At 36.5% G+C, this 15,926-nt stretch overlaps 1 protein-coding gene across 19 annotated transcripts in view; it reads right to left on the minus strand.

The window, feature by feature from the left end:
• The window catches only part of CCD1 (carotenoid cleavage dioxygenase 1), a 103,379-nt gene that overhangs the window by 61,048 nt on the left and 26,405 nt on the right, over positions 1-15,926 (minus strand). The gene's annotated exons all lie outside the window — the stretch shown is intronic.

The raw sequence follows: 15,926 nt of genomic DNA on the forward strand, positions 1-15,926 counted from the left end.
CAACGTACGTTTCCGGCACACTCATCATTCTTCAAGCCTTAATCACTTAGGATGCGTCTAGGCATACGTTCGATTTGTTAAGCTTGTTCAAGTTAGGCAAGTACTTCAATGTTGTGTTATTGTTTGTTGTAGGTCAAGCTGTGGAAGGAAGAAACCCCTTGTCAAACCGAGCTATTTGTGAGTAATAATTTAGTAACACTATGTTTAACTAAACATGTTTTCAATACAAACCTTGATTGTGTTTACAAGCTTGATATATCTTGTCATGAATGAACATTTATACTCTTTTATCATATATACTTAGATGGCATTCTTGGATCATGTCCCACGATTGGGGGAATATCCAATCATGTATTATGGCTGAGCTCATCTTCTTATGTTTAGCCAGTATCTGGACCTGTTAAGCACCATGTAATCCTTGAAATGCTCATCATTATGTATTTTATTCGCAAGCCAAGCTATGTTTTGTCTTGCTCAAACTTATATGTTCTTTTGAAAGAATGTTTAAAGCTTTCAATGTTCATTCATTTACCGCACTACTTTATTACTATGCACTGGGCAATGGCTCACCCCTCTCCCTTATATGTACGTAGGTGAAGATGAAGAGTAAGAACACGAGAATGAGTCGCTCTAGAACCTTTTTCTTTTCTTTGTTTCTTTTGGAAAAATTTCACCTTGAGACAAGAGCCTTGTTCTTATGTTTTGGTTTTTGTAAGGATGCCTTTTGGTGTTGTACTCTTTTATTTTGTTGTGCGGACATGTAAATATCAAAGTTAATAAACAAGAGGTGTGCTTGTTTTATATTCATCTTACTCATGCACATGCTCTAAATGGATTTTGATTAATACAATGAATAGGTTATTCTGCATAAGACTCAAGGTTATAGTTCAATCTTGCCTCGTCTTGTCAGGCCTTTGGTAGTCAGATACTACTAGCCGATCATAGCTACTATCCTGTCTGGAGCGGGATGGGGTCGTGACATTCTGGTTCCTTCCAGACAAACTCTCGATGTTTTTCGAGAAAAGAGTCTTATAAAAGATTCATAACCTTACATTTCTTACTTCTCCTACCAATAATAAACGAACTAGAATCTTGAATATGTGTACTAATAACTAAGTATGAAAACAATGTAATTGAAAATTGTCTCTGTAAGTGCAATGTTAACTAACAATGGAAACACATGAGAAAACTAATGGGATCGTCTTAGCAACTCATTAACCTAAATAGAAATAAAAACGCAAAATGTAGGCTCATTATAAAATCCATGCGCCTATTTAGAAATAATAACAGGGATTAGCCAAGAATGAATAGAACAACAAAAAGGAGGGAAGAATGAAAACCAAAGAGCAAATTAATTCCAATAATCTTCAATAGGATAACCACCTATTACTAATGAAGTTTGCTGAGAACATTAATCCCTAATCAAATAATAAAATATCATCACATGAAGCTTTAGGATTAGTTATTAAAAAAAGATTTGAGACAGAAAACAAAGATCCAACCACAAACCGAGAAACATGAATAATTAAGAAAAAAATTTGAGATACAAGATGAATATCATATTTCAAACCATGACGAATATTAAGTAATAATTTGTCTTAGTACGCAGCGGAAGCTAATAACTTACCTATACAAATAAATTTCGAGAACAAAATTATTAAAGGAGGGAAGATTGTGACACCACAAAGAATGCCACCTCGTACTGTAACTATATCATTATCCATCTTTGAATACCTTAGGTCAAATTAATTATTCCATTGACTATCTCATTTCACAAAATACCCTGATTTAATTACCTTACAATGTTCTAGAGACAAAAATATAAATTGTTAGGATAACAATTTAGAAGATGAATACATTAGCTAGAAAACTTAGGAATGTTTGTGCTTGATAAAGAACCAAAGGAGCCTAGATGAATTTGAACATGTCCAGGGGATTTAATAAGTATTGAAGAGTTAGGGAATTCATTTTGAGCTTGAATATTGAACACTTAGATGATTCAGGAAACTCTAAGTGAGGAACTTAATGATCTTAGTCTAATGAGTAGAATTTAATGAGTACTTTATTAGAAGTTAAGCGCGATTAGCAAAAGGTAAGCAAGATTTACTAAGCCTAAGCAAGATTAATTAGGACTAACCTTGGTTAATTAAGCTAATGGGATGATTAGTAAAATATTTGAGCTAATTAATCTTTTACATCAAATAAAAGAAAAACAAAAGAGAAGAATTCACAAGGATGGAGAAGAATAGAGAGAAAGCTTGAGTACTTGAGAAAAGGAGGAGAAAAAGAGAAGAAACCATAGGGGCTTCAAGATCAAAGCAAGGAAAATCAAGGAAAATTCACCAATAGGTACTTCACCCTCTATCTTGTTGTGTTACATAATTGTTTTTCTACAAAACACACATCATCTATTCTTGTTTTAGAGCCTCAAACATTATGTTCTGAAGGATTGGAATGAAGAAAATACGGAAGGGCTTGGAAAGAAGCTTAGTTGAAGAAGTTCTTGAATCAAACATATGTTTGGATGGTTTAACCTTGAATTCATGCATTCAAATGAGTTTTCATGAACCTTGCATCATATTTTCATGCTTAGTTATATCAAATGTCATGTTTTGGAGCTTAGGGATGAAGAAAATGAAGTTAGAACATCAAGAACACGCACCAGCCCAAAATTCTGCTCGACCGGTGCTCGCGAGCGGCCACCATCCATTGCACGAGCGGCCAATGCCAAAACCGCCACTGCATGAACCACCACTTGTGCGGCCTAGGCCACCGCACATGTGGCCAAGGGCGGAGCACATGTAACTAAACCTTAGTTGGGGACAGTTTTGTCTCCGCACGAGCAGCTAGATTCCGGTGCACATGCGGCCAAGCAGGGCACTTGCCCAAATCGTGCTCTTTTCATTCCTTTTGATCTATTGGACACTCCTATGCATGTTTTGAACCTAAATAAAAATTAAGCACAGCTAGGAAGTAACTTGAAGCGTGTTTGATTGTTAAAGAAAAGCTATAGTTAAGTGAACCTAAGTTGCCTTGCATTATGCCTCATCGATACTTGTATGTCTATTGTGTAGGTCAAGCGCTTTAGAAGTAGACCCTTTGTTCAAGAGCCATTTGTGAGTAGTAGTGTGGCAAAGTTATGTTTAATAAACTATGTTTCAAATGCAAACCTATGTTATGTTTATGAAAGTTATACTATTGTTTTGCCACGAATGAACATCATATACTCTTGTAACATGTATGAAGATGACACCCTTGGAATATGTCCTTTTTATTGGGAAATCATACCAATCACCTCTTGCTAACTGAGCTCCTCTTCCCATCTACACTACTAACTGAGCTCCTCTTGCCACCTTGTGTGGGTCTTGACGTTCTCAAAATCCTTGGAATGTTCATCAATATGTAAATGGTGGCAAGTTAAGATTTGTATTATCATGCTCACGTTAAGCTATGTTCAAGCTATGTTTTTTATGTTTTGTTTTATTAAGCCCATCGGAGTTCATTCATTTACCGCTTTACCATATTACTATTCATTGGGCAATGGCTCACCCCTCCCTTATATATGTAGGTGATGAAAAGCTTGGTTACGAAGAGAAGTTTGATTAGAAGTTGGTCTTTGAATATTTTGTAGGTTTTGCAAGGTTTTGCTATAAGTGATGCACTTTGCTTTTGTTGTATGGACTATGTAATAAAGCAGTATAACAATCCGAGAGGAATGTATGCGCTTTCATTTCATATACACTGCTCTGAACGGATGTTTCAAATTGACTCAATATAAGAAAATAATGGCTTCCGCAATTGTCAAATGAAAGATTTGCCCTAATTATCATAAGAGTCCAACTTATTTTGTAAGTTAAGCCTTTGGTAGTCCACGACTACTGGCCGTCGCAACACCTTGTTAGGGGTAGGTTGGAGTCATGACACTAACAGAAAGCAATTTGAAAGGAAAATGAGAAACATAAAGACTAGAAGGTAAAGACAAAGCATGTGTGGTACAAAGAATTCCCTTCCCACTGAATGGGCTAGAGGACCCATCAGCAAGAACAATGGTATGAGTAATAGGGTACAAAGCAGTGAAAAGGGATGCATTACCAGACATATGAGACTGGCACTAGAGTCAAGGAGCCAAGGTTGAAGAGATTGAGCCACACATGCAATATTACCTAAACTCACTAAGGTTGTAGTGGAAGGTAGAGGCAAAGCAACACAAAAGGACTGAACAAGACCAGAAAGTTCACTAAGCTGAGTAGTGAGGGCACCATGAGAATCGAACGAAGAAGCAACATGGCAATTGGAGGTGGAAGTTGTAAGATTTCCGAATAACTTGCATATTCAATTGTGTATAATACAAAGACTTTAACCGATTATATATCACTCCTAACCCTAAAATTAAGAAGGAAATAGAATATATAAACACAATCCTCACAATCTCTCAAAACATATATACAATATATACTATCATATATACATAGATACATGAATATTCTTACACCCTTACTCAAACTCAAGGTGTTTTAGCAAAAAATACTAAGAGTTTGTCAAGAAAAAACCAAAACTGATCAGTAGTGTAAGTAGGGCTGCAAACAAGCTGAGCCGAGCCGAGCCGAGCGGAGCGAGCTTTGCTGAGCTCGGCTCGATAACCAACTAGGCTCAAGCTCGGCTCGACTCGACTTAATAAGATTTTTTTTATATTATTGAAATAAAGATATTTCAATAAAAATATTATTTAAGTACAGATATTTAAATAAAAAATATTATTTAATACATAAATAATGTATTTACGCTATTATTTATATATATTTATATATTATTTAATATATAAATAATATATTTATTATATACTTTAAATAAAAATAGACGAACCAAACTTATTGGAGCTTGAACTCGGCTCATTTACTAAACGAGCCTAATATTCGAGCTCGAGCTCGAGCTTGACTCATTTGAGCCGAGCCAGCTCGTGAGCAGCACGGTTCATTTGCAACCCTAGGTGTGAGTCTTGGTAAGGAAGTCTGCAAGTTGCAAAGCTGAAGAGATGAAAGGAAGCAAGATAGAGCCATAATGCAGTTTTTGATGGATGAAGTGACAATCAATCTCAATATGCTTCATTCGTTCATGAAAGACAGTGTTATAAGCAATTTGAATAGCACTTCAGTTGTCACAGTAAAGAGAGGTCAGAGAGGACTAAGGAACTCCCAAGTTAGATAAGAGACACCGAAGCCAAAAAATTTTAGCAGTTGCATGAATCACAGCACAGTACTCAACTTCGGCAGTAGAACGAACAACAATTCGTTTCTTGGTTTTCCAAGAAATCAAGGAATCGCCAAAAAAATACAGAAACCAGAAGTAGACTTGCGATCAATAACATCACTAGCCCAATTAGAATCAGTATAAACCACCAAGTCTAAAGAGTAAGTAGAAGACAGTAGGAAGCCCTAAACGAGAGTACCATGGAGATAGCGGAGAATCCAAACCAAGGCAACCTAATGTATGGAACGAATAGAAACGAATTGGCTAACCACATGAATAACATAGGTAAGATCAAGGCAAGTTACAATCAGATAGACTAAGCAACCCTCACTTGCAATATGAAGTCGGATCATCCAAAGGGACACCATCAGTAGTGTTGAGCTTGACATTAAGCTCAATTAGTATCAGAACAACCAGCACGGTGAATGACTTCATTAACATACTTGGCCTAAGACAAAAAAAACCCCTAAGGAGAATAGGCAGCTTAAATACCAAGAAAATACTGTAAAGGGCTCAGATCCTTCATTTTGAAGATGTGAAATAGACCAAGGGTGCGAAAGAGACCAATGATCATGTCGTCCACATAAAGTAACTGGGTAACAAAACCAGTAGAGGTGTGGAGAAGAAACAAAGCAGAATCATAGGCACAAGGATGAAATCCAAGCTGAGTAACAGCCATCTGAAAGCGATCATACCAAGTACGAGGAAATTCCTTCAAGCCATAAAGAGCACGCCGAAGACGACAAACCTATTCAAAGGAATGAGGAAGTCCAAGGGCAGGACGCATGTGGAACTCCTCAATGAGATGCCCATTAAGAAAAGCCCAATGACGGGCAACGACAAAAATCAAAGTACGAACAATAGTCATCTTGGCGACGGGCAAAAGTCTCCTCATAATCAAGACAATACTCCTACGAGAAACCTTTGGCAACCAAGTGAGTTTTGTAGCGGTCGAGTAAACCATCAAAATGAGTCTTGACTTTATAGACCCAATTGCAACCAACCAAATTCTTGCCAATAGACAAAGGAACCAGCTCGTAAGTAGTAGTCTATTGTAAGGCAAAGTACTCATTCTCCATAGCTCGAACCCAATTAGGATCCTGACGGTCCTCCTTGTAAGATTGAGGTTTTGAAAAGCAATGAATAGCAGACAAGAAGGTGCAATATGAAGGAGAAAAATAAGTATTAGAAAAACCAAATTTTACCACAACCTTACCTTGACGAAGGGGATACCGATGGTCATCAAGATCAATGTCGTCAAAATCAGAATGATCAACAGCAGGGGCGGAAACAACCGATCAGGGAAAAGCCTTGTAAGAAGAATAAATTAACAGTAGAGGAGGAGGAGGAGGAGGAGGAGGAGGAGCAGGAGCAGGAGGGGAAGCAAGAGGAGAAATGGGAACAAGCTTAGGGGGGACGTAGAGATGTAATCATCAGTAGGGGCCTCAGAAGAAAATTGATTAATGTGAACTAAACTCTCTTTGAAAACAGGGGTAGTAATAGGAAGAAACTAAAAGTAAGACAGGACAAGAGAAAGGATCATAACAACGATAGCCTTTTTTAGTAAGACTGTAACCTGCAAAGACACACAAGACAGACCGAGCAATAAGTTTGGTCCCATCTTTACAAAGAAGAAGGACGAAATAGGCAAACCCAAAGACATGAAGAAGGGAGTAATTGGGAACTTGAGAAAATAAAGCCTCAGAAGAAGAACGGCCAGAGAGAAGGGGAGTGAGCATATGGTTGAGAAGAAAAGCAGCAGTACAAACTACCCTACCCTAAAACGAGTCCAGAATAGAGAGAGAGAAACAAAGACCAAGCAGTCTCAAGTAAGTGACGATGTTTACGCTCAGCCCTACCATTCTAGGCGGGTGGATCAGAACATGAAATTTGATGAATGGTACCCAATTTAGCTAAATACTCACAAAACTCAGTTCTAAAGTATTCCCCACCCAAGTCAAACTGCAACATTTTAATAGTAGACCTAAACAATGTAGTGATCATAAAATGAAAAGTACGATATATCTCATAGAAGTTGGACTTATGAGTCAAAAGATAAACCCAATTGTAACGGGTGCAATCATCAACAAATGACGCATAGTATGCAGAACCCCCAACATTCGTTAAGTTGACTAGGAAAAACTTTACCCAACAATCCTAACTGAGCTAAAGATTGTAAGCGGTTAACAAACAAATGGCCTAATCTAGAATGCACAAATAAAAAGGACTTTACGATAATCCAACTAAAAAGATGAAAAAGTAGTTGGAGAGGTAGTCATGGGCAGATGCAAACTCTCCACCACATAGGGGTCTCCAACTCTACGACCAGTCCAAATCTACTGCTTGGACATCCGATCCTACACATAATAGACAAAAAAAGAAAAGATAACATAATATCAAAACCAGAAGTGTCAAGCTAATTGATAGATAATAAATTGGCAGATAGAACATAAAGGACAGATGGAATAGTGATGGCAGACATATCAAATGGTAGGACAGACCCAATAGATAGAACAGACATACCAGACCCATTAACAGCATTAACAACAATAGTAAAGGAGAAGGAATACAATTTTTGCAATAAAGAGAGAAGAGTCATATGATGAGCGTAAAGGTCGAATACAATAGTGATGGCAGACATATCAAACAGTAGAATAGACCCAAAAGATAGAACAGACATACCAAACCCATTAGCAATATTAACAGTAATAGGAAAGGAGAGAGAATAAAATTTTGTAGTAAAGAGAGATGAGTCATGATGAGAGGCACCAGAGAAAAAAACCAGACAGAAAAAGAAATAACTAAAGAGAACCCAAGCAAATCTCAATGAAGAGAGGTAAGAGCGGAGGTAAATGAGGATGGCTGAGAGGTAGATAATATATGCTAAAGCTAAGGAATCTGAGCAATCAAGGAAGTCAAGTCAGGATAAGGACCCGAAGTATATGCAGTATAAGTGGCGAAGGCCAAAAAATACTTGTCAGAAAGCGCAGAACTGGGTCTAAGTGGTTGTTTGGCATCACAATCATCTTATTTAAGTCACATCATCTCTCTACCACATCACTTCAAACCCAACCCATATTTCACGTTTTTTCGTAAAAGTCAAAAAGTATACTAATCTAACACTTCCCAAACAACCCCTAAGATTGCTAAGAAGACATAGGCGAACCTCTTTTCTTGGGACAGTGGTACTTCCAATGGCCCCTCTAATGGCAAAAAGCACACTCATATGTGGCTAGGGGCCTTTTCTTAGGCTTAACAGAAGCCTAGAGCTTATGAGTAAATAGGTTCAACAATAATGGAGACTGAGTAGGAACTAGGAAAACAGATGGAGATAGAGCCTGAATCTTGTCATCTGACATCGTAATGAACCAAAAAATAAAAAACCGCAATAAACATAAATTTGATGGGGCAGAACGTAATAAGCGAAAAACCAAAACCAAATGACCAGTGTAATTTATAGAAAGCTGATGGGTCAATAATGTAATAAACCAAAACATAGAACCTGATATCAAGAAGGTACTCATGTCGAAGTAGAAACATAGAGAAAAATTGAAGATGAGAGGATAGCTGACAAAGTTGGTCAAGACGCTAGGCTAGATATCTCTTCGAATGTGCAAACCAGAGGTACAAAGAGAGACCTCAATCGCGAGTCTAGAGAGAAGAGACTGCAATTTCGATCGCGATTCTAGAGAGAATGAGATGTCACAACTTCTAGAGAGAAGAGACTCGATCAATTTTCTCGTCAAAGTCAACCTAGAGGGTGAATCACTAAACCACGAAGTCATCTCTCGAAGCAGATGGACCAGCAAGCAGGCACTAGGGTTGACCTAGACAAACCAAACCCAATCACGAACCAAACGAACTCCAGAACCACGAGCCAGATGAGATTTGACAATGGCTACTAGAGTTTTGAATCGTGCTCTGATACCATGTAAGATTTCTGAATAACTTATATATTCAATTGTGTATATTACAAACACTACAACTGATTATATAGCACTCTTAATCCTAAAACTAAAAAGGAAATAGAATATATACACAATCCCTCACAATCTCTCAGAATATATATACAATATATACATAGTTAACTGGAAAGAGGCATCAGTATCAGTAACTTGATGAACATAATCACGCTTATCATACTTCTACCAACGATATGGTTCAGTATAGCCAATGGCACCACAATAATCACTTCCTATCACCTTGGGACATGGAACCATTACCACAAGAATAACCACTATGAGAGCTGCCGCCACGAGAGGCACTAGAAAAACCACGAGAACCACCACGAGAGCCACCATGTGGAGGACCAAAACCTCCACTATGCAAAATAAGAGCATATGAGGTCGAGGACTAAATCGCAGACTTAGACATAGGTGAACTCTGTCCTAATGAAGAAAGCAACAACTGAGGCCCCGTTTGTTTTTAGAGGTAGAATGGAGGGAATTGATAGTGAGGGAATTAATAGTAAGGGGATTAAGTAAAATTGTGTTTGTTTTGATGATAGTTGTTAGTGTAGGGATCGTCAAATTATTTTTATATAAAATAAATATAAATTAATAAAACAAATAAAAAAATACAAAAAACGTTAAACATTAATGTTTTAAAACATGTAAAAAAATTTAAAAAAATAAAAATAAAATAAAAAATTTCCAAAATTAAATAAAACAAATAAAATAATGATTTTTTCTTAACAAAAATTAAATACTAATGTTCAAAAAAAATGCCCGACATGTAAAAAATAAAATAAAAATAAATAAAAATAAAAAATTTCTAGTCCGCCGAACTATTTTTCTAATACCAAGTCCTGGAGGCCCATCCGAATCCCCTTGGGGAGGCCCATCCTAATCCGGAACTCACTATCAATCCTCTCCCAATCTCTCAAAACAAACACAATATTAGTGGGTCCCACCTCACTACCAATCCCAATCCCCCCTCTCTCCAAACAGACGGGGCCTGAGAGTAGGCATTAGCAGCAATAGACAAAGTATCACTAGCAAGAATCTGATCCTTAAAATCCCATAAGAAGTCATAATCCAGTCATAAATTCCTCCTAATTGCGCTTTTGCTGCCTCAAGTCAATAGTAAAGGGGCAATGCTGCAATAATTGGTCCCACAAATTCTTAAATGTACTATAATACTCAAACAAGAGACGTTTAGATTACTTAGCAGCAAAGATGCACTCATATAACTCATGGACGTGAGAAACATTGCTCTGATGAGAGAAAAATTCAGCGAAGGAATCCCAAATTTGCTTAGAGGTTTCACAAAACTCAATAGTAGTCGCAACATGAGGCTCCAAACTATGTCAAAGCGAACCCATCACAACGGAATCTTTGCTTAGCCAATCATCAAAAGACTTATCATCCGTCTGATGAGGAGATTCAGTGAGAAACTTCAGCTTCTTCCCACACAGAAAAACTTTCACAACATGTGTCCAAGCCAAATAATTTAGTCCATCTAATTTCTTTGTTGTGATCGATTTGGGCAAATCACCATCCTTGAGGACCGGAGGTTTCGATTTAGCCATGAATAAAGAATCAATAGCAAATAACAATCAAACAACAAAGATCAAAGAAGCAAGCACCAGGAACCAATTCCAGCAGCCACTCTAGAAGCGAAAAGCACCAACGAAGAAAGTTGTGAGGGGTATGAGTCATATTTTAGTCAATAATTTATTTTTTACAGAAGGTTATAATTAGGGCCATTAGTCTATAAAAAGGGTCATAATCTTTCATTTTTTAGAACTTGGTCATACACATTTAAAATGTGCAAGTTTGAAGAAAGTGTCATCATCACTATTTACAAGTTTGAATACCTGGGAATTCCTGCTTAGTTCCCTTTCTTCATCTTTCTTTTTATTCTCCATTTTACATCCATTTGATGTAATATTATCTTTACTATTTTAGGCTAAAATCGACAACAACCCATCTCTGCATAGGTCCATGATCGGAGCCTAAATGTTACACATTTGACCCGCTAATATGCACTTTATTAGTCCACTAGCTAGTGTTATTTTATAATTTTGTGTGATTTTGTGCGTTTTTATGTATTTTAAGTGTTTGTACATAAAATGTTGTAAATAAAACATTTCAATCTTATATTAATAATATTATTTTAATATATATATATCGATCGGTGGTGGTGGTTTCACCCACCACACACCATATATATAATTATATATTTATATATTGTAATTTATATAAAATAATAATAGAAATAACTATGTATATAGGAAATGTAATGTGCACTTTTTGTGTAATGCCCCACTTCTAATTACTTGGACACCATTACCAAATCCTTTATTATAATTCAATTCCAGAGACAACTTGCCGAAATTTTGTACATTAACCGAGGCAAATAAATAAAGATTCTCTCATTCGGATACATAATGAATGCTACATGAGTCACCATTAAATATATCGCCCGCAGGCTTATATCATTACATATAAAAGAAAAGGGTTTAGCCCTTTTTCAACAACGGCGTTCCGCCAACAAGTAAAAGGCCCCGTGGCCAACACATAAGAAAGATCCTTGATATTGAACCGCTTCTCGACAATACCTAAAAAAGAATTAACAACGTGGAAAGAGCATAAAGCCCAATAGGGATCCCAACATGATCCTAAACAATAACATACAGATAGTTATGATCATGAATACTTCATATCATAGAATATAAATAATGTGACGGTTTATAGTCAAAGTATACTAATATATAAAGTTTTTCCAAAAATCGTCCAATTTGCTCGACAATGCAAAACACTCTCTTCCTTCTCTTACATTATCCATTTCATAAAGAATATATATTAACAATGCGTTTTCGATAACGTGTTCACTACCTATCATTCCTTACACTCCCAACCCATCACATACCCGCATTACTAATACATGAACCACATTTCCAAGCCCTAAGCCAAGGGTAATGAAACATTTTTACAACCCGTTTGACACACAAATGTACATACAATACCGTTAACATGAAAAGAAAATAACGTACTTGCCAAGACTACTACACAATCATATGAGACAACCCGACCTTATCAACCAAACCGCTACCACATATAATATACACAGATAAACTGGTTCAACACTAAAACCCCAACCCATGCTCTACCTGCCTCAAGACAGTATGTCAAGGACACACCTTTCCATAACGAAATACCAATTTACCAGACACAAGCTGGAAGGTAATGGTACATCTAGCAATTTACCAAACACCAGTTGGAAGGTAATGGTACCTCTGCCAATTTACTAGAAACTGGCTGGTAGGTAATGGTACCTCTGCCAAGTTCTCCAGGCGCTAACTGGAAGGTACTGGTACCTCTCATTTTAAGTGCAACCAATTCTCCAAGCACTAGCTGGAACATACAGGTACCTCTCATTCTCAGCGTAGTATACATTACCAACCACCACAACATGTAAAAAGCATATATAACCCAAGTGTTATACATACACATAATCTATTCAACACAACAGTGTCATCCTCCACTAATGAGCAAAGACAAAACCTCTAAACCTATGTATTTAATACACGTAATACAATAATCCAATTCTCGTATTCATTCTTAATTTACAAAGAGTTATGATTTCATTTTCTTTCCAAAATTAATTTCTTTATGTTCCAAGTTAGAATACTCCAATCTTTATCCAAAAATCCATTCCCTTCATTTCACCAAACCAAATCTATGGATATCAAAACCATAACCTAACTCAACTCAACATAATTAGTCCAAAACAATCCCAAGATCATGGTTAACTCTCCTTTTTAGCAATTAACACATTTACACAATCCATATTAAACAAAACATAACAATTATTCAACTTTACCCCTTTTCAATTTATAAAGCCAATAACATTAAATAAGGGCTTCCCCCCCCCCCCCCTCTCAACATAAACATGATAAACTACTCCCCAATTAACCAAACAACAACCCATTTAACAATTACAGCCCCCAAGTATCAAACCTTAGATCCTCTTTCATGATTTTCAAAAAATCCATAATAAATATGATTTTTATGCAATAAAATCTACCACATGTTTATCTATAGATGAAGTATTGAAGAAGAGCAAAGAAATCCCTACCTTTAGCAAGAAGAGGAGAACACCCGAAAATCCAACTATGATGAAAACATGATCCGCCCAAATTGCTTGAAAGCTCTCTTCGTGCTCTACGTTTTGGTATATGGAACTAGGGTGAGATTTTAAGTAGAAGGAAATGAAATCCAAAATTGAAAGCTTGGGACTTTCAAAAATGGAGGAAGGAGAGAGAAGAGAGAGAAATGATCTATATTTGACCAAAAAGTGACTTTTAAAATGTTGATCCCGAACAGACCGCTCGAGCGATGAAACTTGTGCTCAAGCATCAGACACAAGACCGCTTGAGCATAGAACACACACTCCCAAAATCTCAGACCTGCAAAAGTACTGGATGACCTGCAAGATCGCTCAAGCAAACAATTCGTCACTCGAGCGATGAAGAAGAAAATTTTCAGATTGTTACATTCTGACTAATCTGCCCAAAGTTACTGTGCAAACAGTAACTTCACTATTCATGCATTGAAATTTTCTGGACAAGTTATTGTTCATCAACAGTAACTAATATTCATGCATTATTTTCTTCTTTCTTTCTTTCATGCAGATTCTATAAGAAGAGAAGAGAAGAGAAGAAGAAGAAGAAGAAGAAGAAGAAGGCAAAGACGAAAACAGCGAGCAGAGCTCAGAGCTCCGTAGAGGGGAACTCCATTGCAGAGTGAAAAATCCGAGTGTTTCCCATATATTAGTGTAAGTTCCACAATTATGTGGAACTAATTTCTTTTTCTTAGGGTAGAGATGAAACCCTGACCAAGAAATTGGGGTTTTATTGTATTTAGTATTTTTAATTTTGATTTGATTTGATTTGGATACAATTGTATAATTTTTGAGACTTATTTGAGCAAAGTAATATTTTTATTCGAATTATGTATTCATTAATGCATGTTATACAATGGTTTTCCTAGTTGTATATTAAAATTGTTAGACAAGTCATGCTAAGTAAGACGAGTCGTGCTCCAATAGTAGTTTTGTTTAATTTAGTGACGATTCATGCTAAGAAAAGATGATTCGTGCTTTCGGGTTTTAATACACAAATCCTCTTGACGATGTGTCTACCAAGAGCATCAAAATATCCAAATCAATGATTTTCTAAAAACTAGTTCAATAACTCCCTGATTATGATGCTATGAAGCACAGAGCCGTAGTCGTAGCGGTGTCGGACACGGCGACACGTACAAGACACACCAAATGGCTTGTCCCTCTATTTTTTTTGTGGAAGGGACACGGCAGGGATACGCTAGGGACATGCTAGATTCAGAACATAAAGAGAAGAGAAGGGTGTACCTCAGATTCGACGAACCAATCGGACACTTTGTTCCAGTCAACCTCCGTGTGGTAAGTCTCTCTCTCGCCTCTGCCTCTCCCTCGTGCTGCTCGTCGTCCGTCGGTGGTGTTGCTCTTCTTCACCATCGGGTTCTCTTCTCGTCTCTAGGGCTGGCATTCCCCCCTCCCCCCCCCCCTCTTTTTTTACCTTTCTTAGCTGTTGAATGATGTGTAGATAGTCAGTCTTATCTCTTTTTGACTAAGCTTTCTCTTCTTTTGGTGGAGAATAATTGGATACGCTAAAATTTGTCCCAATTGTTAACTATTCTAATCAATTAAGATATTCTTAAAACATAATGTTCTGAACTTCCGATCATCTTTTTGTATTTTTATATATTATGATTATTATTTTGTCTTATTTGGGTGTGCCCACTCCACTCAAATTAAAGAATTGCATAGTGGTCCACATACTCTTAAAAATTGCATTGTTGCATTTCCCACTCACATTAAATTAATGTTAGTTTTTATTAATTTTGATTGTTTGGTAACATAATATTAATCTACATAGAAAATATATATTAAAAAAAAATCCACGTCGTCATGTCCATGTCCCTATTTTTTAAAAATTACTGTGTCCCGTATCTGTGTCCGTGCTTCATAGTTATGAGGTTAGTGGTGGATTTCGACATCCTAAGATATTTTCTTATTTTACTTTATTTCTTTTATTGTCTTGTTTAGTTAGATTTATTTTGTTTCATTATCTTGTTAGATTAGACCAAATATCCTCATATCAATCTTTCATAATTACTTTAATAATTATTTTTAAAACAACACAACTTAATTAGTCCTTGTGGATCAACTCTTAACCGCTATTCTATGGAGTAGTAGTTACTATTTGGTTTTAAATAAATAATTTTGGTATGAAAACGACCCATCAGTCCATCATAGCCTTCAGCTATTTTCGAACCATAACAACCTCAATCTCCCATTGTTTTCTCTTTAATTACCACTTGTGAGTGGAAAATCCATACCTTTACATCATTAGCTGTCAAAAATAAACCTTAATTCTGTTTCCATCAGTCCAGAGTCAAAACAAATGCCTATTGGAAATTAAACCAATCTAGTTTTGAAACAACACGGACATGTGAGACATTGAGTTCTTGGGAAACCAGTTTGTTTTGAATGCTAGGACACATTCAAAGGAATTACTAAATAGCTCAGCCATTCAGATTAGATGAAAAGATAATCTGGGAACATAACCCTCTATAAGTAACAAAGCATCCACTATTTTAATATGAAAATGTTCAAATAACACATATCACTAT

This window comes from Camellia sinensis, chromosome 5 (assembly GCF_055761805.1).
Source record: "Camellia sinensis isolate YWXY chromosome 5, ASM5576180v1, whole genome shotgun sequence".
Lineage (NCBI taxonomy): Eukaryota > Viridiplantae > Streptophyta > Magnoliopsida > Ericales > Theaceae > Camellia > Camellia sinensis.